Source organism: Protomyctophum bolini (assembly GCF_963924005.1).
Source record: "Protomyctophum bolini genome assembly, chromosome: 7".
NCBI lineage: Eukaryota > Metazoa > Chordata > Actinopteri > Myctophiformes > Myctophidae > Protomyctophum > Protomyctophum bolini.
In genome coordinates, this window is record NC_137868.1 from 33,178,804 (window position 1) to 33,204,456 (window position 25,653).

The following is a 25,653-nucleotide window of genomic DNA, read 5'->3' on the forward strand; positions in this document are numbered from 1 at the left end:
ACAGATTGGGAACCACTGATGTAAATCTTGAACAGTTAAGCTGTGTGTGTGTGGTGTGTACTGTACATGTGTTGTTGCTGTCAGTCAGTGTGGTTTCCCATGACTCTGGTGAGCTGGGGAAAGCTCTGTGTAGTTATCACCCAGTTCCCAGGCCCCCAGATCCACCCAAGCACAGGATGCTGCTCACACACACACACACACGTGTGTGTGTGTGTGTGTGTGTGTGTGTGTGTGTGTGTGTGTGTGTGTATGTGTATGTATGTGTGTGTGTGTGTGTGTGTGTGTGTGTGTGCGCGCGCGCGGCAATTAGTGGATATGGATGTCTAAATAATCTACACCATTTCATATGCACATGCACACACACACAGGGCTCCATTTTCCCTAAACTTCTTTGCCTTTTTTATTATTTAGAAAAACATTTTTGAATAGTTCAACTAGCCAATCTACATTGACACATTGGCCATTTTAACTATTCAAAAAAGTTTTGCAAAATAGTAAAAAAAACAAAAAAGGCAAAGAAGTTTAGGGATAAGGGGTTTAGCGGTGACGGAAATGGAGCCCTATGAGCCCTATGTATTTCAGCTGCAGCTGAAAGACAGCTGCAGCTGACTACAGGTCCATGGTATTCCCCCCTATCTACACGCACGTACGTACGCATGTATGCATGTACGTATGTATGTACTGTATGTATGTATGTATGTATGTCATGTTCTTGCAGTGGAGTCTTTGAACTTCCTTTACATGACAGCTCATCTGGTCAAGGGCCTGTTTACCATCCAGACAACTCCAATCATTGGGGTAATCATTAGCAGGATATATTACTTTGTCACACTACACCTCTGTCTATATGTAATAATAGCACAGTAAAAGTATTTGCGTCTCGGTTGATCGTGTGGAGTGTAATTACCTTTTACATACCTAACTTTGATGTACAATTCTAATTGGTTGTTAATGCAATAGCATCAAAGTTCAAAGTTCTTTATTATTAGGTTTACAGCAGACCGTGAGAGGCAATGTAAGCCCTGCCACAGCCCCAGGTTGTGGAGAACTACATGACTTAGAATTCAGTGTCTGTCTGGGAGTTTATGTTTTTGCAGTGGATTTAATTACATTTGTAATTGACGTAAGACTTTTAGCCCAATTTTCATTTCACATCAATTGACTTTAAATTCACGGGAGCAAAAGAAATGATGAATATATTCCACAAATGCAGATGTTTGTGCAGTTTTGTGTCTGGTTTGAATAGCTAGAACATAAGCACCCTACTTCCGTATTGATTGATTGATTGATTGATTGATTGATTGACGCTACTACTCAAATAATTGATGGTTATAATTAGGTCCAGCTGATGCTATTCGTTCATAGCCCCCTACTTTGCTGACTGAACCTATTGCACTTCTTGCTATAGATACCATATTAAACCAACCCATGTTCATATTGAACAAAACAAACGCATCACAGGGCCCCTAATGGACTGATTATTTCCTCTTCCATGTGAAACATAGCGCAGCGTTTCATGCATGGAAATGTATACAGTATGTGTACATTTGTCTGTTCCCTCAAAAGTACATACATCAATCACAGCAATAAACAAACAGGCTGTATAGGAATGCAGCATGCAATCTGTACAACTATAGGACATGCCTGGTGTGGTGGAGTGAAAGTCAGTGTGACAACTGAATCATAGTTCAGTCAGACAACTCTTAGAGTGAATTTAGGATATATATTTATTGAGCATAATTGAACATAGATATATGAAGCATAGATTGGCATCAGGGCTCTGTCCCTATTCATTCCCTGTAACATTAACATTTTAGTTAAATTATAAGCCAATGAATAAGACCCCCATGCAGGGGGATCTAGAAACAGAGCCTGTATAGAGCGTCGCAGTCCCACCCCCTTTCATGACGACGCCAGGCCCAGGAAATTATTCCCAATGCATTTTTCCCATAGACATTTCAAAAGGTATTTATTTAAAGACGGTTACACCGTGGACAAAGCCAACTCGAGTCGTGACAACTCATGACAACAAACACAATATTTTGGACCAAACAAATAATTACAGAGAAGAAAAACAACAAAAAAAAGTGTTGTAACCTGCCGTTTCTTTCTTCTTTCTAATTATTTGTTCAGCCCAAGAAAGGTTTGTTGTCATGATTTGTCACGACAAGAGTTGGCTTTGTCCGCGGCGTAAACGTCTTTAAATAAATACTTTCTGAAAAATCTATGAGGAAAATGAACGGAGAATCAGTTCATGGGCCCTGGTAGGGGGCGGGACTGCGACGCTCTATACAGGTGGATGCTGGGGAGGCGGTGGGATTTGCATGAGCAGCAGGTTAGCAGCGAGCGAGGCAGGGAGACAGCAGCAGCACACGACTGCACAGCAGGAGAGAAGCCAGGAATGAGCAGGTAGGCAGATTTAAATAGCCGCTCTGATCAGTAGTCACCTGATCAAGTAGGCGCGCTCACAAGTTGCCTGCCTGAACTAGCTCCGCAGGCTTCGCATCATTTGAATAAAATGTGGTCTTTTTTAATGCATCACTTAGTTACTCCAAAATCGCCAAAAATGACTAGACCAGTGGTCACAGGCCTATTCGGAAACGATGCAAGTTGGAAATGCATGTCCCACCGTTGTACCCATCTGTCTGTCTGTGCCCAACTCCCGTTTATGCCCATATATGGAGATCTGTGTCAAGCATGCCCAATAATTATGGTCCAGGTCAATCCTAGCCTCGTTCGCAGCCTTACTCATCCCAGTGTGGGGCAATCCAGGTCAGTCTAATACAGCTCAGTGTAACGACGTATGGATAACATCAGCGTACTCCCTGACTTCCCACTAGGCACATCCGCTCCTGGGCCTCAAGTCCTCAGCGGTGCGTGCACCGAGTGTGAGGTTGATCTCTCCGATACATATGGCATGCCCATATATGGGCATATCGGCCTCAGTGACACACGCACCATGCATATCAGAATTCACTCAGCACTCCCTCAGGTCCTCAGTGACACACGCACCATGCATATCAGAATTCAGTGTTATCAGATATCATTGATTTTTGAGGGGATTCAGCTATTAGTGTAACATTAAATTCCCATTGACAATTAATGGATAATTTACATCATATGTGGACGAGCAAATCGGCTATTTTCGTCCTACACGATGATAAGAGCGCCCCTCACTTCACACAGGTGTGATTCTTTCCTCTAGTAAAGTCCATATCAATTTGTCAGATATGAATTAAATAAATCAGTAAACAGATGAAACTTCTTATTAAAAACATATTTTTGGGTTTATTCCAGAGAAGAGATTTTACGTGCGTCAGAAGAGCTTAGAGCTACTGTAGGTTCCAGATATATTTTACAGGCGTCAGAAGTGCTTAGAGCTACTGTAGGTTCCAGATATATTTTACAGGCGTCAGAAGTGCTTAGAGCTACTGTAGGTTCCAGATATATTTTACAAGGGTCAGAAGTGCTTAGAGCTACTGTAGGTTCCAGATATATTTTTCGGAAGTTTAAACAGCGATACATTGTTTCTTATACACAGTGCATTGGTTCATGTCTCGTCATCACCTCAGCTGTCGTCTGTGGAGTGTGGATCCCATCTTGCTTCGTTTCCTTGGCAACCCGGGTCGTCGTGACACTTATACCGTGAAACAATCCAAGGTTAATCTACTGTCATGCCAGAAGGAGTCCATCAAACCAAAACAAAGTTATAGACAGCCTCTGTAGTCACTTTGATCAAACCTGCAGGCTCCCAAATATAAGTGTACCAGCTCATACAAATGAAATATATTATTACAAGCCTTGCCTTTTAATGTCTGAAGACAATATTTCCATTTGTCAAGGACGTTGAATAGAGATGTCAAAGCATATCAGCATGTAGTCATAGCTGACGTACGTGTCTGCAGAGGCCTTTAGTCTCAAGATTCAGTAAGTTTTCCATTGTGCTGTTTTTAATGAAAATCTACTTGCATATCTTGTACAAAGCCTAGTTATGGTGGTGTTACCGTATATTTAAGATACTCCAGTTGTAGCCTTGCTAAACAAATGAGCTGTAAGATCAGGCTCAGCTTTTCAAGACACTACTTAGTTGGCTACCTATCGAGCACCTGCTGGGTGTCAGTGTAATAAGTGCCTGACTCACAGGACATAATGGTTAATAGTTGTAATAGTTAAAAATAAAAGTGCAATGTCTGGCTCCCCTGAGTTCCATATTCCACTTATCCAGTCTGCATGTACTCTTCCATACCCACCATGGCAATAGACCATCATCATTAAGCCGTGACAACAATTCTATTCCTGTATGTATATCACTCATGCAAGGCAGACAGCGTGTGCTGCGTGCATACAAGAGAGAGAGTGTGTGTGTGTGTGTGTGTGTGTGTGTGTGTGTGTGTGTGTGTGTGTGTGTGTGTGTGTGTGTGTGTGTGTGTGTGTGTGTGTGTGTGTGTGTGTGTGTGTGTGTGTCGCACATACTTGCGTTCGTGTGTTTGTGTGGAAGCAATACAGAGGAGAGAATGACTCATAAGGAGGAGGTGACAACTCTTTCTTAACAATGTGCTGTTTCTGATAAGGCAAGCTGAGACTGTGGACCGTGGTTAATCCTCTGTATTGGACATGCTGCTATAGGGGGAGAGATTGGTCATCAGACTGCCTTGGCTTCTATTTACAGTGTATCTCCTGAATCATCGAGGATGGAGTGGGTCATACAATCTGTTAAAATGCTCTTGAGCCACCTGTCAGCTTGTATAACCCACCTTTCCATAATCCAAGCTCATTTCTTCATCTTCACACATTTCCCAAATAAAATGCAGCTACTGTATATATGAAAATGTGCTTTTTCCCTTTGTTTGTATTTTGAAAAGATGTTAGAGATTGGAGAGAGATTATAGCCATAATATGGCTGTATAGAATAGTTAGCTAGAAATATATAATTTTTCTAGCTAACTATTCTATACAGTTACGCCTTTAAATCAATCAAACCACTTGTGTCGTTTCCTTGTGCCTTAGGCCCGTGCCTTCGAGTGAAGAGGCGGGTCTATAGGAATAAATGAGGGAACAAGAAGCAGGTGTGGAGATGGGCAGGGAAACCATGTGAGGGGAACAAGGTGATGGGGCTTGTGAAACCATGTGAGGGGAACAAGGTGATGGGGCTTGTGAAACCATGTGAGGGGAACAAGGTGATGGGGCTTGTGAAACCATGTGAGGGGAACAAGGTGATGGGGCTTGTGAAACCATGTGAGGGGAACAAGGTGATGGGGCTTGTGAAACCATGTGAGGGGAACAAGGTGATGGGGCTTGTGAAACCATGTGAGGGGAACAAGGTGATGGGGCTTGTGAAACCATGTGAGGGGAACAAGGTGATGGGGCTTGTGAAACCATGTGAGGGGAACAAGGTGATGGGGCTTGTGAAACCATGTGAGGGGAACAAGGTGATGGGGCTTGTGAAACCATGTGAGGGGAACAAGGTGATGGGGCTTGTGAAACCATGTGAGGGGAACAAGGTGATGGGGCTTGTGAAAGTGGCTGAATCCGAAAAGAAAGGAGACTGAGGTGATTGGGAACAATGAAGGGAAAGTCTGAGGGCATCTGTTGGATGGATAGCAGGTCTGGGGAGTTGACTGAAAAGTAGCTGGAAATGAGAAACAAAAAGAGAGACGGATGTAATGTGGCTGGAGAGCAGAGACAGAGATGGAACATGACATCACCAGTTTGTACCACTAACTTGTTTTTGCAGTACGTTTTTGTACCCCAAAGATGAATAATACGATCTGGTGTTGTGATCTGATATGGGTGATTGTGGGTTAGAATTGTGGTTACCCTAATCGCTGAGAACAATTGCATAAACATGCATTTACTGTATATGCATGAGCATGTATCCATGTGTACAGTACAAGTACAGTACTGTGGCTCAAGAGGTAGAGTAGGTCGTCCAATGATCCATGGGTCGGCGGTTCGAATCCCGGCTCCTCCTGTCTTAGTGTCCTTGGGCAAGACACTGAACCCCAAATTGCTCCCGATGTGCTGGTTCGTACCTTGCATGGCTTCCGCCGCAATCGGTGTATGAATGTGTGTGTGAATGGGTGAATGTAATGCACACAATCTATGTAAAGCGCCTTGGATGAAGGCGCTATATAAATGCACCATTTACCATTTGACCATTTACACATTTTACAGATTCATCTCTCCCCTTCTTCTCTTCTGGTGGTGCAGTCTATCTGTCCTCCCTCTAACTGATGTATTTGCATTCTGCTCGACTCACACACACACAGCACATGACTCAGTAATAGATACACAAATTATGTAGTTGGCTATCTTTTCCACTAACAGGTGGTACATTACCCCACTGTACAATCACAGACTGTACTTTCACCACATGGATCTAAATTCTAACATAACCATTTGAGGGTGTTAGGAGTTTGTTTGTTTGATTGTTTGTTTTTGTAGGCAGGTATTTCCTAGGCATAATATCAATTATAAAATATTACTGTCAGGAATGCACTTGATTTCTGTTCATAAAGACAAAACAACAACAAGGCTCAATGCGGTGAGACAATGTAGCGTATTTTTCATGTCAAAGTGTAGTAACATGGTTACCCCTTCCTTGCATATTTCAGTTACAGACTAGAAAGTGGAACGCACATCTCCACCAGTATGCATGCCCAAATAATAACACTTACACTGTCAGTAACATGCATTATACAACTGGTCGTTTCGAGTAAGCGATCTCATTGGTTGAAGTAGCCACCTAGCCATGCTTAAACGAGCATGATGGAACACCTAATCAAAACATAAAAATCTGCTGTGATAATCTCCCAGTGCGGAGCCAACTGGGTTGCTATGCTAGCGATTTTCTTGGATTTAGTCTAGACTCTAGTGACTACATCTGTCATTAAAAAAGTATGATTATTTTTGCGAATATCTTAGTTATAATGAAATTGAGTTGACATGGTTTTTCTTTAAGGGTAACTGTTGTATAATCGCTATATTACACTCGAGGGTCGTGCTTTACTGTCATTAATGCACTTCTGCAGCAACACAGTCATGCCATTAATGACGGTAAAGCACACTCTCGTGTTATATTGCTTAAGTATCAAACTGCATCTTTCTCCCTCTCTATTTCACTCTGGATCTGGTGCACGTTGACGCATGTGCGCACGTTATATGCGTGCGGGGTATTGTTGTCACATCCAGTATGTGTTAATGAGACATGGACCTTCACTTACCGGTGCCTCTCCCATCATGTGTGTGTACACATGATGTAGTTGTCATCATGTGTGTGTACACATGATGTAGTTGTCATCATGTGTGTGTACACATGATGTAGTTGTCATCATGTGTGTGTACACATGATGTAGTTGCACGGTCTCTGTATCAGTGTTGATTTTGTCGACTAAAACTATGACCGAAAATGTCTGTCGACTACCTTTCTTCACTGTCAAACTAAATAAAAGCTATGATGACTAAAACTAAATATACATTACTGACTATTTCATCAAGAAATAAGAACTAGACTAAATGGACTAGTGGAGAAGAGATCCAGTAAAACTAAAAGACAAGACTGACAAGTCATTGTATGCTTGGTCGCATGCTGAAAATAGCAGATCTACAAGCTCACAACGTGTCGTTGTGAGGGGAAGAGATGGGGTGACAAGGTTTCCTAGACTGTGTGTTCGTAGTATGCGTGTGCATTGCTTATGGGTCCATTTTTACACTCTCAGTTAGTAGCACAATTGTACAGTGCCGTGGTCGGGAGGACATGCATATTTTGCATGTAGACTGTCACGTTTTACTATGCGTCTCTTTCTCTTTTTGTCTGTTTCTTTTACATTAGTTGGAGAGGGGGGGGGGGGGGGGGGATATGGGCTCTGACTCTCTCTGAGGCCAGTCCACATTTTCCCCAATGGCAGTTTCAAGGAGTTGCATTTCTGTGGATTGGACTTAAAACTGTTAAGGTGTTGCGACTAGTTGCAACGCCTTGCAACTAGTCGCAACTCGCAACTGCACTGTTTAGAATAACAGTGCAGTATTATACATGTGTACAAGTTGTCCTGTAGAACAAATACATTGCCCAGTTACACTGAGTGACATACCGTAAGACAATCTAAGCTATTATAGTACTGTGTGTTGGTCTTAATTCTCTAAAACCTTTCAAACTATTTCAGATGGAACATACATTTCAGCAGCCGCTTCTAAAGCTCTTCTAAGGCTATACTGTTTGTTGTTTTGACAGTTCTGGCTGTTTTTTGAGTGTGTGATTTATTATATTATTATGTTAATGTTAAAATATGTAGTTATTTATATTTAAATTTGAATGCCTGCACATCGTTTCCTTTTTTCCCCCTTTGGGAAGAGAACTTGTTTTCACTTCCACGTTTTTTTCTTCTCCAAGCCCACACTGTTGCTTCCTGAGTACCTCTGAAGGAACGCATTCCCTCCAGTGGCTGTAACTCCTACATCCTAGAACACACACACAAACATCCTCACACACACACACACACACACACACACACACACACTCACACTCACTCTCACTCTCACACTCACACTCACACTCTCACACACACACACACACACACACACACACACACACACACACACACAGTCAAACATCCAGCGCCGGCTAATCCCAGGGCTCAGGCTTTAGTCTAAATAATTTACCTAGCTACCCATCTGACAATCAGACTCTCGTTTCCTTTCCTTGCATCATCTCAGCTCTGTCATTCCTTCACTGAGTTGTCCCTGGCCTTGAACTTGCGACACGTTGTGAGCTTGAAGATAAGTTGTGCTATTTTTGCTGGATAATTCACCCCAGAATTGGGGTGAACATTCTGGGGTTCATCTGGTCACATTTTCATCTTAGCCTCTCTGCTGTCCTCAGCAGAAGCCATGGAATGTGAGCAGCCTTTTAGCTGTGGTCATTGTTGAATTTCTTTCAATGAACTGGGCTTGTGGACATCACTGCTTCCTCTCCTAGTGGCCTTGTCTTCTCTCTTCGCCACTTCTCTTTTCTCTCTCACTCGCCTTCTCTTTAGTTTGTTCTCTGTTCCGCCTCTCCCACTCTCTCTCTGTCTCCCTTCCCCCACCTATGCCAGGCCAAGCCGTGCATACTCATACACACAGTAGTCGAGGGGTGTGGGGGTGACCTTGCCCTCGCTCCCGTCACCCCACCCTACAATGTCCAGCTTGGCTCTGCTCTGGGCCCCACTCTGATCTATTCATCCGGCCAGCAGATGTCATTCACATGGATTTGATAAGACCAAAGTTGACCACGCTGTTTGTGTGGGGCACGCTGTTTGAGAGAAGTGGGGCACGGTGTTTGAGAAAAGTGGGGGATGGGATAAAGAGTGTGGTTGGCTGGCTCCAAAATAATACACCCCCCCCCCGTTTTTTTTCTTTTGTATGATTTAAGAGCCCTGCCCTATAACATTGGGACCCCACACTACACAGCATTATCATTACCCAAGTGTTGTGTTTAAAACGTACTGCATATAGAAATCTGAGGCTTGTGCCTATTACGGACTAATGATTTGTCTGTATGAAGACAAATCCAAATTTGAATATCCAAATTTGAATAGCTTCTACTAGTAGCCACAACCAAACATTTTCTCTGACGAATCTGTATAAATCTGACGCTGACGGTCTTATTTTAAAAAGAAATCCCTCAGAAGCTGAAAAAAAGTGCATGGATTCTTCATTTGAAAGTCCCAGCTCGAGTGCAAGTCTTTACATTCAGATGACAGATTCTTTACCAAGTTCAAACAAGTTCAAGCATCTTTACCACCGCTACCTGAAAAGGCTCTGGTAGCGACATTGCAGCAGAATGGCTTTTTTTTCCTCTTTATTTTTGCTCATGGGTGATCTGCGGTACCCAGCTTTATTGTCACCTCACAGCACTTGTGATTTATTGTGTGTTTTATTCAGTTATTTTGCTTATTACCGGTATTTAATTTGCACACTTTAATTTAATTTGCACACATGCAAGCAGTAGGCAAGCTCACTTTCAAGATTTTTCAAAACATTTCAAATGACGCACTGTGAGTGTGAGCTTGTTTATCTGATATTTTTGAATAGCCAACGTATACAATCTAAAATGACACCGATGCTTTCCCGGTTTTAATGGGTCAGGTTATTAATGGTCCTCTTGTTGAGAGATGAGATTTTCATTTTCATTCTCATTGAAAATAATCTGCAGAAAGTGGAATGGCCTCAAAATATACAATTCTCAGGGTTTGCGTGACCAGCAGCCCATGTTGAATTGAGCCCATATCTCTTTGTAAAAGGTCATGAAAAGTAGTGAAAACAAACTCGATGTAAAGAGAAGTACATGCTGCTTATTATATACTGCAAAACGTTCTTAAGTGGAGTTTAAAGTGCATTCCTACTTGACGAGACCTATTTCTGACAACTGGGAAAAGCATAGGAAGTCATGCATCATTGCTGAACAACATCACTCTTTTCTCTTTCTATCACTTTCCTTCTCTCCCCTTTCTAGATGTGTGAGTGCGCAACACTGTACTAGTCTTTTACCAGCCTTCTGTATAGTACAACAGAAGAAGTAGCATGGTCTGTGTGTGTATGTCAAATGACCTATTGAAATCATTTCGGCACAGTGTGCTTGTTACCACGGTAACATGGGCTTCTCTATCTCTCTCTGTGTGACTCTCTCGTCTGTCTTTCACCGTGTGTGTGTGTGTGTGTGTGTGTGTGTGTCGCCTCCCCTTTCATTTCCCCACCACACCAGAGCGTGGTCATGTGACCAGGCTGACGTCAGGCTGGGGAGGCAGGCGGTATGAGTGAGTTTGTTACTCAGCAGCTGTGAGCTTACAGAGAACCTCCTAGTTGCCCGCCAGTCGCTGGGAGTTGTCAGTCGCTAGCTAGCTGTACCTCGGTCAGTGAATCAGACAGACAGACAGACAGTCAGACAGACAGACAGACAGACAGACAGACAAGTACCTGTCCTCTTATTTTCGTCTTTCTGTGCTTTCCCCCTGTCTTTTTCTCTTTATCTTTTTTTCTATTTCTCAATATCTATCTATCTCTCTATCTCTCTCTCTCTCTCTCTCTCTCTCTCTCTCTCTCTCTCTCTCTCTCTTTTTTCCCTCCCTCTCTCTCTCTCTCTCTCTCTCTCTCTCTCTCTCTCTCTCTCTCTCTCTCTCTCTCTCTCTCTCTCTCTCTCTCTCTCTCTCTTTCCCCTCTCTCGCCTGTTGCTTCTTCCTCAGCTGCAGCTGCTGGCCAAACCTAGTTTTGAGAGAAAGTGCTGGGAATGGACTGCTGAAAGGCTCATACTTTTACTACCAAGAGAGGTAAGCCCTATGGGGGGTGTGTGTGTGTGTGTGTGTGTGTGTGTGTGTGTGTGTGTGTCCACCACCCCTCTTCTAGAGGGGTGGTGGACACACACACAGTTGACAGTGTTACAGCTGAAGACTTGTTGCCTTCCCTTTTGCATTGTTTTGAGGGCTGCGTACTCGAACAGAAGGGAAGTGCAAGTAGTATTTGAGGTGCATTCCAAGGCAGCAGTGTGAGTGAGCATGCACACTGTGTGCTGCTGCGTGCCTACACTCCTGATACACCTGGTATAACGGGTTGACTTTCTGCAGCATTGCTGGCTTAAAGGACCACTGAGAAATGGAGTACTTTTTTCTCCTCTGTTCACTGAGGGGGAGAGATCCTGCATCGGGGTGTCTTTCAGATCTAGGATTCTGAGAAGGAGTTGCTTTCTGCTCCCTCCCTCATCTCCTCAGTATTTTGCTCTTCTCTCCCTCCATCTGCCTATCCTTCTCTCTTTCTTTCTCTCTCTGTCTCTCTCTCTCTCTCACCCCCCCCTTACTCTATCACTATCTGTCTGCATTTCCCTTGTTATCTGTCATGGCATACATACATAGCCGATGTGTCCTCTAGTCCCCAGAAGGAAGTGAGTGGAAAGAGAGAGAGACAGAGACTGTGTGTGCACATATCGCCATGAGTATATAACTTGTTGTGTTGTGGGAAGTGATCAGTGGCTCCACATGGCTCTGCCCCCCCCCCCCCTGCCACTCCGAAAAGCGTTGCCAATGTTAGATCCGGTAGTGGGCTGGAGCTGGCAGGCTCTGTTTAACAGAGAGAGCGAGGGAGTTTGGGGGTGTAACGGGGGGAGCAAGCAGATGCCACAGCTGCCACTGGGACCTCCCAGAGGGGGGTGGAGAAGGCTCACAACAAGGGGGGGGGGGGGGGGGGTATGTGGGTATGCGTGTCTGTCTGCATAATGTGTCTGTCTCTACATGAGAGAGAGCGAGAGAGAGAGTGGGCGTTTCTTTCAGGGGTGTAGGTGGTGTGGGAAGAGTTGGACTAAAAGTCTGATGTAAGCCACCCCCTCACCATGCTTCATGCATGCCTGAGACAAAAGCATGCCAACCAGGCAGCCAGCCTGGCGTGGAATGGAGGGGAAGCGTAGCAAGCAGTCAAACGGACCCTGGGGACCAAAGATAACAAGGGTTGGTTTGAATATCGGAAGATAGATACTGTTGCGTTTCTTTTGCCTTTCTTTCCCTCTCTCTCTCTTTCTCACTTGTTCTGTTTTTTTTACCTCTAATATCTAGAGTCCCTTTCCTTCCTGTTTTTTGATGCAGAGGAGACATGTAATAAATCCCCCTTGTATCTCATGCATCCTAATTGCATGTATAGACTAGATCCACAGCTTTGACACACATACGTACATGCGTGCGTATGCATGTTGGATATTATTATTAAATTCATTATTATGAAATACACACCGCAGCAGAAGAGATGAGCTTAAATCATAATGTTACCATTCAAGCTTGTTTTTTTAAGCAATGTTTCCAGTCAGCTGGATGCAGAGTAATTCATCATGATGATGGTCAAATATAGTTTAAGCAGAGACATAGATATTTATGCTTTCATCAGTAATGGTGGCCCTGGACTTCTATTCCCTTGGAAGGGTTCTGTTTCATTTCATGATGTAAGCTATGTCATCACGGCATTTTATGTTGCCCCGTAACAGCAGTGACCTCAGAAGAACTCTTGGAATGATTATAAGACAAATATTAATTTAAAACAATTTAAGGCCTCTGTAGTGTTTGTAACACGCCTAGTCTCTCAAGACAGACTGTTGACTCACGTCAAGTAAAAGAGGACGCTGTTTTTCCTATATTTTTAGACGATGGGTTCTCAGATTGGCAACCAACTGAAGGTGTGTGTGTGTGTGTGTGTGTGTGTGTGTGTGTGTGTGTGTGTGTGTGTGTGTGTGTGTGTGTGTGTGCATTATGTCCTCAGGGTTAACCAACTCCAAATGTGTTGAGCGTCAGAACAAGGCCCATCATTCAGAACTTCCTGTTGTGAAATGCGCTTCATAAACACCACATGAGGCCATTTTGGGTAAAGAGACCAGGGGGACGAAGTGATGACGTGTGTTGTCTTTTTATATTAGACGTATACACATGCAGTATACAGTATGTACAAAATGCTGTCTGTGTGTGTGTGTGTGTGTGTGTGTGTGTGTGTGTGTGTGTGTGTGCGTGTGTGTGTGTGTGCGCACAGTACACACGCATGATCTCCCATCATGTGTAGGAGGTGATTAGCTCTGCTGCTGCCATTGTCCTTTCTCTCCTCTGCTGTTAATACAGCCAGAAGCAGCACTGACAGAGTAGCTGTACACCTGCAGATGTGTCTGTCTGTGTTTGTGTATGTACTGATGTGTGCAGCAGTTTGTGGCCCCAGGTGAGTGGATGTGGGCGGGTGTCTCAGTGTCTGTGTGCGAGAGAGAAAGACAGTGTGATAGAGAGAGAGACTGTGGTTCCAGATAGAGAAATGCATGAGCGACAGTTACACATGCGCACGTGTGTGTGTGTGTGGTGACGTTCCTGTGTAATGTGTGTGTGTGTGTGTGTGTGTGTGTGTGTGTGTGTGTGTGTGTGTGGTGACGTTCCTGTGTAATGTGTGTGTGTGTGTGTGTGTGTGTGTGTGTGTGTGTGTGTGTGTGTGTGCGTGTGTGTGTGTGTGTGTGCGTGTGTGCGTGTGTGTGTGCGTGTGCTATGCCTGTTTTATATTTAGTTGTGCGTGTGTTTTTGCACCGTAAATAGCTGATCTACAAGCTCACGATGTGTCACAGTGCACCGCATTTTGAGCTTTTAGATCGGTTATTTATAAGTCAGGCAGGCTTGTATGTATGTGTGGTTGTGCAAGTGGGTGGACGTGTGTGGCAGTGTCTCTGGATGTGTTTGCTGTGAAACAGTCCAGTGATGCATGGCTTTTTACACAACACCTTTTTGAGACTAATTAGTGCAGCCAGTGCTGGGCAATTTACAAAGGCATGTTGAGTTCTGCAATATCTATTCGTGATTTCAGGTCACAAAGTTCAAACTTGTCTTGCTTGCTGTTGTTTTCTTTCCAAGCTTATTATATCCACACACATAAACATACTTGTACGTTATGTCTTTGTACTGTATGTTATACGTACCACTGCTATACTGCTGTGGCTAATTCTCATGTTAGAACGAAGAGAATGCCAGCACTCAACATGTCCTTTTCACATCCTCATCGTTGTTGGCAACGCTGAGGAAGGCCAACTAGGCCAAAACGCGTACGCTGTCTGCTCGTCAGATGTAAATAAAATCATGTCAAAAGGGCATAATTGAGTGCTGGCATGTTCATTTGCATCATGTATCATCGAGCCTTGCTCCTATAAGAAACATTCTTTCTCTAACCTGGAGTGTTGCGGGTTGTCTGCTTCGGCAGTACTTTTAACTGCCAGAGTTCAAATATTGCCTATTGCAGCCCTTGGCTCATTGTTTATAGTGTTGGTCCCTCTATCAACAGTCAAGAACGTGCCCATTGCTTTTGTTTTACATTTGTATCACCTATCGAGCCTTTAACCTTACAGTATGTCCCACTGCTCCTAACCATAGCCTTTTAACCTAACATTGATTCTAACTAAGCTCTTACCCTAAAGTAACCTCTTGAAAAGCATACATCTCCTCAATCGCCTACTCCAGTGGTTTTCAACCCTTTTCATATCATGGGTAATGGCTCATGGGTCAATTCAACAGAACTAATTCAAAGTTAGGAAGGCACTTGCATGGAGGGCCCTGAACGGCATGGCCAGTGTACGAAACTCCAACCTCCTCCGCCAAACCACGCTTCTTCTATGCAACGGTAGAGTCTGTTCTCCTGTACAGCAGGGAATGCCAACCCTGCAGAAGTCTCTAGATCGGTGCTACACCAGAATTCTTCATGCAGTACTTCACAACATCAGCAAGAGTACACATGTTACCAACAAGAACCTGTATGATGGAATGCCAAGGTTGAGCCAGAAAATAGCAGCCAGGAGAATGAGACTAGCAGGACACTGCCAAAGACACCAAGAGCTGCCAGCCAGCAAACTAGTGCTGTGGGAACCAACACACGGGCACCGGTTACGAGGACGTCCCACATTAACACAATCTGTGCTGAAACGAGAAAATCGCCATGAGGCCCATAGGGCAGAAGCCTATCTCCTGTTTCTGTAGCGTGAGGTAGCTTGATGTACAAGTACACCCCCTGGACATGACGCTAGTATGTCGCAGGGACTTACGCCCAATCCAACCCTTGATGCTGAGTGTCAAGCAGGGAGGCACTGGGTCCCATTTTTAGAGTCTTTGGTATGACACGGCCAGGTATTGAACCCCGACCTCCCAGTCTCAGAGCGGACACTCTAACCACTGAGCTGGTGAATAGCTATTGTACCCCACTGAAATGAAAAATACGGTTTTCACACTTTTAGACCATATCCGTGGTCATCATATGGGCATATCTAACAATGGATGCCAAAAAAAAATCTCATTTCTGTGTGTTTTTATATCAAAAGTCCATAAAACTATTTTTTAAATTACTTCCTGAAAACGAAAACGTTCTGTGTGATGACGTGTCGAGGCCCACATCATTAAAAGCCAATAAAAATGAAGCTCAGCTGTTTGATTCCCATATCTGCGCGTCCGTCGAAACACAGGTGCTACTGATTACAGAAATCCTCCGTTTTTAATCCAATTCAAGATGACATCCAATTAGGTTTTCAACCTAATCATCACACTAAAATAGGTTGTGTACAGGTTAGGAAAAGAAAACCTGGCTTTTCTGCCGTCTCTCTGTCACTTTGTAAACAAACCACTGTGCATGAGACGGACCTATAGGACCCATAGCCTGGAGGGATGCAGCGCTCTGATTGGTTCAGAAACTTCAGAGCCAGAAGCTGAAACTTCTATATAAAATGCCCACCATTTCCGTTTCACTACACCTTTAACATATGAGGATGTACTCAAGAAAGACGCAGGAGTGCAAAGCACCAACGAGCTGGGCAGATCTGTATGGAGAACTGGGATGGCTGGAAGCAACGATGGAGGGCTGCATGTCTGAGGACAACCTAGAGATCACATCAAGGTCCATTATTTATATTTGGGCATGGACCCGCGGACCACCATTTGATGAGATTTAGCCTCTCAGACCCAAAACGTACAATACTTTGTTGTTGTTGCCGGATACGATTTTGTCCACAATTCCATGCTTTATTGATGTGGTACCATAGGAGAGCTATCAGGATAACATTGATCAAAATAACAATTCTTCTACATTCTCTAATTGTGTGCACTTCTTGAAAATTAAGTAATGTAGATGTTTAACAAGACCTACAAGGGTCAATTGGGTAATATCAACTCTCCATCATTTAGCTGGGGACCACCTGGAATCCCTTCAAGGACCACTGGTTTAAAACCAATGCCCTACTCCTTTTGTCCTCATCTGGTCCCCACAGGAACACACTCTTCGTTTAGTTCAGGTGAACCATAATATGAGCCTAATGGTTCTATGACATCCTGTGTTGCACTAAAACAAGTCTCATGTAACACTGATGGAAACTAAGTTGAAGGCAGTTTATGTAACTGCTGATTTATGGTTAGACTCTGAGAGAGATGTGGAGGGAGAGGGTGTCCGGGGACAGGAAAGAGAGATGAAGAACCAAACCCAGCATTATTAGAGAGACGGAGAGAAAAGAGTGAGATGTGATCTCTGTGTGATAGGAAATTTGCCCCTATTCTCATAGATAAAGAACTTTAGCCAAAAATAGCAGATCTATAAGCTTGTAGATCTGCTATTTTCGGTAAAGAGGTTTGGTGCATAGGGAAAACGAGAGCAGAGTGAAAGGTCAAGTAAGAATTGACTGTTTAAGTGGTTAAATGTCTGAAAATACACATTAACATGAATCAAACATACACTGATGATAGTCCTGGCAAACAAGTCTACAGTATGACTATTTAATTTAATGTAATACAATATGCAGTGGGGGTCCCTGCGTAATGTCCAACTCAGCTAGGGAGTCCTTGGGCTGAAAAACGTTGAAGACCCTGTTATTATCTATTATTTCTTTAATAGATATAATTATCATCCATTCACATTAATTAAATGCTTCATTGTTGGACAAATCACAAATGGTGAACATTTTCAGAGATCTGGGGCTAGCGAGATCTACCACATATTAAAAATCACACTCACCAGTGCTTTTCCATCTGCTAATTCGAATAATGCAAAAATATAATACGTCTATTGTCTTCTGACTAGCGGGGGCATATCGAACAATAGGGCAAAAATGATTTATGGAACTTTTTAAATTCTGATGATAGCACTTCATTTAATGCAGCAAAAGTAAAAATGTGGATATAAAATTCAAGATTAACAAAGAAAGAAGACAGCTTATCAGTTATTATAAATATATTTATTTGACAGCATAACGCCACAGAATAAATATATCGCACTGTTAAGGACTGTCCACGCCAAGAACTATAAATATATTACAATTTTATAGCAATCATTCTCACTCAAGTCAAGTGGACTCACTCAACAACGTTGAGTGAGTCCACTGAACAATATCCTTGGGATTGCTGTCAGTGAGTGATTTGTTGAACGATAGGAACAATCAGAATTCATCAACATGTTCAACATGTTGTTATATCATTCTAGTTATGGTGAGGATGGTCCGTTATTCTTAAAAACAATTAAATAAAAAAATCAAAGCAGGTTTTCAGTCTAAAATGAGGAAGAAGAAAATAATCAGTCTGCAGAAAGATAATTAAATCCACTCTCACAGCTGTTGCTGCAGCAACACATACAGTAATTGTCTTCTGTGGTCTCGCCCTTAGTGCTGGCACCTGGAACACTGCCAGTCCATTAATGTCAGGTTGGTTGCCGCTGGATGCAATTCTCAAAGAGGCAACAAGGTGGTCATCTGTCACTGTTCAACAAATCATAAAGACAAGGGTCGCACTCAGAAATAACAGATTTCTTCTTTTATTGTTCCATATGCCTCAGGTCAGATGACACGGGGTGTTTCGTCTATCCAGACTTCATCAGTGTGAAGGTTTTATATATAGGACAATGCACCAGAGTGGTCAGAGCGCGGTGGTAATAGAAACACATCTGTCACTGTTAGCACTTTTACTTGGCTGACTGGAGTACAGTGTACAGGACCGTAACGGCAACATCCATCACATCCCTCATATTGAGTATTCTCATCCTGCACGGTGCTTGGTGAATGATGTGTAGTGGAGATACAGGTGGAAATCAGTGATTTATGGGCGGTGCATTGTTATGGAAACAGGTTTGAGCAGGGAAAGTTCAGTTTTGGTGACAGACTAAACACTAATAAACACTCGGTACATGTCCTTACCTTTTGTGTTGTTTAACAACTTTAACCCCTATACTTTCCGTTCAGGGGTCGCCCAGGGGTCTGTACTTGGCCACCTCTTTTTTCCCCCTCAACACACCAAATCTTAGAAAATCACCAAGAATCGCTGTTATACTGTACAAGCTGAGCTCACAATGCGTCACATCGAGGTTTTGACTCATTGCGAGTTTGTAGCCAGTTTTGAATTTCAACCGTCCGCAGGTGCCCTTTGAGAGTGGTTTTTAAGGAGTCAAGGTATTCACATGTCTTAATGACTGTTGGTAGGGCGCTCCACATTTTGGTGGCATAGGAGCGAAATTAATTTAGTCCCTTGTCTGTGCCGAGTCTGGGTTGCACATGGTTTGTTGAACTCTCTCTGACATTAAGTCACCTGCCTAGCTGAGATTGTTATTTGATCCAAAGAGAATGGATTCAGTTTTTCCCACGTGTAAAGATAGTTTATCAGCGAGCCAGGTGCAGATTCTACCGAGTTTAGAGCTGAGGGCCTTTTCATCGTCTTGTCAAAAGATTTATGGTTTGTCAGAAATTGTCCTTGAAGTTCTACGTTTTCTTTATTCTTCATTGCTGCACAGTATTTGCAGATTAGACGAATTCATTCATCATGAAAACAATATTCTCTTCCCATTCCTAGAGGGACATTGAATGTTTTTTGTCTCTTGGCATCTCTTCCCACACTCATTCTCAATACTGTTGTCTCGTCTCGTTAGCTGTGGTTGAATTTTGAAAAGTAGTTATATAAAAGTAGCAGTAGTAACCTGGGACTCGACGGGTAACAGACAGCTGACCATTGACATGCTGCCATAGTCATTCCTATGCTAAAGTCCCCTGATATGATTTGCTTGGGTTCACATTCAAACCAGAAAGCCTATGTGATTGGACGGTGGACGATATGAATGGGTGTTTTGTCTGGGTTTTAAAATTGCATCCAAAATGACCCTTAGGATCGACCAGTCGATCCTAAAGACCTGGTTGCTGGACCCCTGAGTAATGTAGATTCATGTAAATGTAGACCCATTGATTTATTTTTCAGTTAAACATAGTTTAACATATTTTAGCATAATGATTGCCGTGCCGTGGGAATCCACAGACCTGTAGGGGGAAAAAAATCTTGTAGACAATGACTTATCAGTTACCGTTTAGCAGAGCAAAATGAAGCATAATCAGGGCTTGACATTATATAGTCTGTATTTCTTTACTTTCAAAGGGAAAAACTACCCTACGCCACTTTATTTATTTTAAACGGCTTCTGGCCATAATCACGTCTTTCTTTGTGCTAAGAATATGAATTTAAAAACGATACACTATTCAGCAAACAGCAATGTATGTATGCCGATCGATGGACTTCTGTTAACTGACGGACAAGTGCCTCAAAAAGTTAATGTCAAGTCCCGATAATAATCATTATACTATGTCCTCATTATATCATTATACTATATACATTATACATTATACATAATACATACATTATACTATATAGATCATTATTTATATATCCTCACCGCTCAGCTATTGGGCTACTATGTTCTTAACCACAGATGTTTTATGTTTAGGCTCTACAGTGGGAGGGATGCATTGTCACGTGTTGAGGTGCATTGTACGCTTGTAGATCTTCTATTTTTGAAATGCAAAAAGAATAATAATAACAATAATAATTAATTGTTTGGAAAAATAATATTTGGAAATAATATAATTAGTACATTAGTACCCAAAATATCATGAAAGTGGTTAAGGAGATAGTCCAATAGTAGACTGTACATTAAATAGCATGAACGTGGTGAAGGAGATAGTCCAATAGTAGACTGTACATTAAATAGCATGAACGTGGTGAAGGAGATAGTCCAATAGTAGACTGTACATTAAATATCATGAACGTGGTGAAGGAGATAGTCCAATAGTAGACTGTACATTAAATATCATGAACGTGGTGAAGGAGATAGTCCAATAGTAGACTGTACATTAAATATCATGAACGTGGTGAAGGAGATAGTCCAATAGTAGACTGTACATTAAATATCATGAACGTGGTGAAGGAGATAGTCCAATAGTAGACTGTACATTAAATAGCATGAACGTGGTGAAGGAGATAGTCCAATAGTAGACTGTACATTAAATATCATGAACGTGGTGAAGGAGATAGTCCAATAGTAGACTGTACATTAGATTCACTGCACTGTCCACCTCAGAGCACTGGTCTCCACCTCACTGAATGAATCATTGAAGATTACTCCTCCTATTAAAAACATGTGTTGGGAGGAATCCTTGTTATATAAGTTTTTGTAATGATACTTCCCATAAGAAGAATATTCAGGAGGATCCCATGGTACTGTATATCAACCTATAAATTGTGTAAGGAGGCGATATTGTACAATGTATAATTGGAAATTGTATTATACAAGTCTGACATTGGCTCTTCAAAAAAGAAGGCAAACATTTGTTGCATACGTTGGTGAAAGGGTGGGCAAGGGGGACAGGGACAGCTGGCTGACCAGCCTCTTGTCATCCTCCAATGACCTTCTTTGTTCAGGGGTCAGAGTTTGCCCAACCGAGCCCCAACCCCATGGATTTTTAAGGGATTGTCTTGGATTATAGAGTCACACAAAGACACAGGGATAGTTCTCGGCTCTTTTTTATAGATTGTCTCAGACTATAGATTCCCATGCAATGGACTGTGGGAACAGTGGGGAACAGATGTTTTATGTTTAGGCTCCATAGTGCAATGCACACACAACAACAGTGTGTGTGTGTGTGTGTGTGTGTGTGTGTGTGTGTGTGTGTGCAGGTAGGCAGTCTGAGCGGTGGGCCATATATGTAGTCACGACGTAGACAACATCGCCAGGGGCCCTTCCCCATAGTCAATAAATGGCCAATATATGGCCAGTGCTCGCCCAGCAGTCTGCCGTCACCCAGGCGGCCTGTTGTGCTCCTTCAAGTGCAAGATTCTGATTTGAGATTTCTACTGTACATAACAGGTGTAAATTCCATGTTGACACTATTTTGAGCATTCCTGTTTGTCTTTTTTAGCCTGAGCAGTAGCTGAAACACATGCCCTGTTACTGTTACGAATTGTATTGTGTAATTCACATTCACACAACACAGTGTATGAACAATTTCCCATTGGCATGATTGCAAGTTATTGCGTGTCAGCTGTGAGCGTATGTCAGACGCACTTAGGTTTTTGGTAGTCAGCATGCATGCCTCAGAGTGCTGTGCTTTCACTGAACTGTCACTTGAAAGTCACTCAGAAGGCATTAATCCATTTTGGGCGGGAACTCCTGTTGGTGTTTTAAGCATTATGTTATAATTTAGCTATTGAAAAACTTTTCAAAAATAATATTTTTGAAAAGTCGTGAAAATGTGAGGCAAATCTTTGAATATATATTTCAGATGGGGGTCCGTGGCCCAATAGAGATAATTCTGGGGGTCTGACAGAAACATGGGTTTTTGAAGACTTTTATTTTTATCGACCTCAGTCCAAAATGGGTTAAAGGCAATATCGCCTTTTGAAACAGCATTTTTTGAAGCTGCATGTAGAATGTGAGATGAGTGACTACAGTGAATGCGGGACTAAAGTGTAATACTCAGTTATTATATACTGTATGTTAGTGTAGGATGTTCACAATGCTTAGAATAGTTTGAGTGTTTCCGCCCTGAGATTGGGAGGTTGGGGTTCAATCCACGGCCGGGTCATGCCAAAAACTATAAAAATGGGACCCAATGCGTCCCTTCTTGGCACTCAGCGTAAAGGTTTGGGTTGGAGGTAATGAAGTGAAATGCCTGTTATTTTTCCTCCTACAACCAATTCTCCATAATGAAAATAGTTGACCGACAAGCTCACAACGCATTGCAACACATTGCTATGCGCCGCTTGTCAGCTTGTTTTTGCCACATGTTGGCCTATTATGAAATGCCCAGAATGGGGTCACTATGGTTGAAGTAGACCCAGAGGAAACACTGGAACAAAGAAGACAGAAGCCAGATACAGTATGTTCAGATATGGATACCGTTACATTTTCCGGAAACTAATTAACATACCGGTACTGTAAGTTGCCAGCATAGGCAGTAGGAGAGGAGTTCTCACATTTTCCTGTACAGTTTGAGGTATTCTCATTCTTGGCGGACTGATTGAGTACAGTACTACTCACGTGAGATATGACAGTAGGCACGCAGACTATTGGCATTTGGTGATGAGCACTGGCATATGTATGGGAGGATCTGCAAGCGATGCACCGCGCACGGGGGGAGCAGGGGGCCTCAGTCGCCCAAAGCTATAGCCAAACTCTAACTAACTCTGCAATAGATCTTGGCTGCCACGCATTTTACATTTGAGGTCCATGTGCTTCAATGTTTACATCTGTTCTGTTGCTCCCAGTCGAGACTCGGGAGCATGGATTCACGGGCAGAGCAATGCGGAATGGGATATTTTCCAAATCGCCGAGGGGGGGATATTAAAGGAGAGTTTCACCCAACTCGTTTTCTTACCGTAATATGATGATGATAATCCATTGATCACTGGAAAATGAACGAGAAAAAAACCCTTCCATTCTGAGCGTTCCTCAGTGTTTTACCCGCACGGCCGGTCAAGCGCTACATCTCTTCTTCAATCGTGCAAAAAATATATATTTTTCTTTCCATCTGTTGTTGTATGGAATAACTCCACAGTGTTGTGGCTATATCTATCGCGTCTATACGCTCCACGTCGGTTGACCAGTTTGAGACTTTTCTTAAAGGCGCAGCGCCCTGTATATTTTTATTTTTATTTTTTCCACCACTAACAGGGGTTCATACATACATTATCATCAGAATTCAGTAAAAAAAACGTGTTGTGCGTAACTCTCCTTTAAGCAACGTAGAAGATGTTAAGTGAGTCTTCCGTGATGTTATAGGGCGGCTACACTGTGGTGAAAGGGCCCCACCCTTATATATTGCATAATATGCAATATATTATATTGCATCCATGATCCATCCATCTGCAGGCTGGCAGACGACTGCAACTTATTCCATTGTTTCTGCTGAGGAAATTATCACATGGATGCTAACAGCTGGGGATATTAGGGACTTTAATTAAGCAACGCCGGTTTTCAGGACGGCTCCGCTAGGCGGAAGTACGACGGCTATGACGACGACATTGCTTCCCATGGTGACGCGTCTATGCAGCGTGTGTCAAACATAAACACTTTTTTTAAAACACCCCATCGCGCGTCAGCTAACTTGCCGATCTTGCTTAATTCTTATGCACTGGACAATGGACATGGTCAGCATGCAGTGGAAAGAGGAAGGTGATCAGCATGCAGTGGAAAGAGGAAGGTGATCAATATTAGTGTTATTTCTTCATTCAGAGCATATCAACACATTACACAGCATAAGAGAGGTGATGGAGCAATTGGTGTAAATGTATGACAGCTATAATGTCAATAAACATGGTTATGACATGGCGTTGTAGACACTACGTGTAAGTGTGGGTCCTGCCGTAGTAGAAAGGGCTGCGATGGAGAGCAGGTTTATGTATCGAGCACTGATCCATTTCCGGTTGCCGGAGCCGACTGCCGTAGCCGTCGTTGCTTAAAGTCCCTATTAACAGGTGGACTGTTGCTCTTGCAGCAGTCCAAACAGATCTTGAAATATCAACTCCCTTAGTCTTATTTTTTAAGAGGACCCTTAATTAGAGAATTAAGTATAAGTACGTGGCTACACCTGTATGGTGATTCTCTCTCTCTCTCTCTCTCTCTCTCTCTCTCTCTCTCTCTCTCTCCCTCTCTGTCTCCCTCTCTCTCTCACTATTAAAAAGCATGCTTACTCTACCCAACAGACAGAGAGACGGAGAGGGAGAGAGAGCATGTTTATATTGAAAGTGGGACTAGTATGGATGCCCAAACAACATTTCCGCCACTCAAAATTCGGTGCACGTTCACACAATCAAATATGCTGCTGACACATTGCCTGCAAATCTTGTATATCTGAACGGGGCTAGAGGGAAGTGTTGCAGGAAAAAGGGATGACAGGCAGTGGATAGGTAGTCATTACTGTAAGAGTTGTAGAAAGGGCAGAGGGAGGAGGAGGGGTGCGAGCAAGTTGATGCACAGATGGGAAGTTAGAGAAGTTGTCATAAGACAGATAGAGGATATAATAAAAGCCAACACAGTGAGACTCCTTTAGAGCACAATGTGGTGTCATTAATGTTCTCCTCAGGAATATTCAGTCACCACATTAATGCGATTTAGTGCCAAGGAAGTTGCCAATGCCATCTGTGATATTTGGGAGCAGTTCTTTCCTGAAGCAGAAGCATTATGTTATGAAAATTTGTACCAAGCCATAAGATCAGTAAATTGCAGTTGATATTGGCTCGGTTTCTTCATGGCTGTTTTCTTTCTTTCTCATGTAATATATGCAGCAGTGCTTTTTGAGGGGTGCTAGCCTCTCCAACGTCTGGTTTAAGAAATTACGTTATATGGCAGCCAATTCTATGGCCTTTTAATGGTTGAAAAAAAATATATATATCACTGACATCATATGGAAACCAAGTCTATGGACTTTAATGTTTGGAGAAAAGAAAAATAACTGTTGTGGCATCATGTTGCAGCCAAGTCTATGGATTTTGCTTTCAACAATGGCATCATGTGCCAGCCACAGTGGGTGCCTCTCACTTCACAAAGTTCACACGGGTGTGATTTTTAAACTGAACTTTGAAAAATACCCAATTATCATAAATATCTTATAAAGCCACAGGACATCATAGAAGAAAGATGATGAAATGTAAACCCAATGCATATAAGAAACTGTTTCATCATTATCGATAAGTCAAATGTATAAAATTTCTAAAATACATTGGTATTACTGAATATTGATTTCCTTCATGTCAGAGCAACCTCACACAATCACCTATCTAGCATTGGAGTCAGCACTTCACAAGCTCGATAATTGCATTCATCACTGAACACAGATGAGTCCAATCA

The 25,653-nt window shown here is 42.7% G+C and overlaps 1 protein-coding gene across 5 annotated transcripts in view; it reads left to right on the forward strand.

The window, feature by feature from the left end:
• The window catches only part of ncalda (neurocalcin delta a), a 69,712-nt gene that overhangs the window by 14,081 nt on the left and 29,978 nt on the right, over positions 1 to 25,653 (forward strand). Inside the window, exon 1 of one of the 5 annotated variants that reach the window (XM_080768153.1) lies at positions 10,849 to 11,303. The exons of 3 other annotated variants lie outside the window; for them this stretch is intronic. The gene's annotated coding sequence lies outside the window, so the exon portion shown is untranslated. Of the gene's footprint in view, positions 1 to 10,848; positions 11,304 to 12,386; positions 12,471 to 25,653 lie in introns of those variants that run through there. One more of the 5 variants, XM_080768155.1, reaches the window with a different exon arrangement.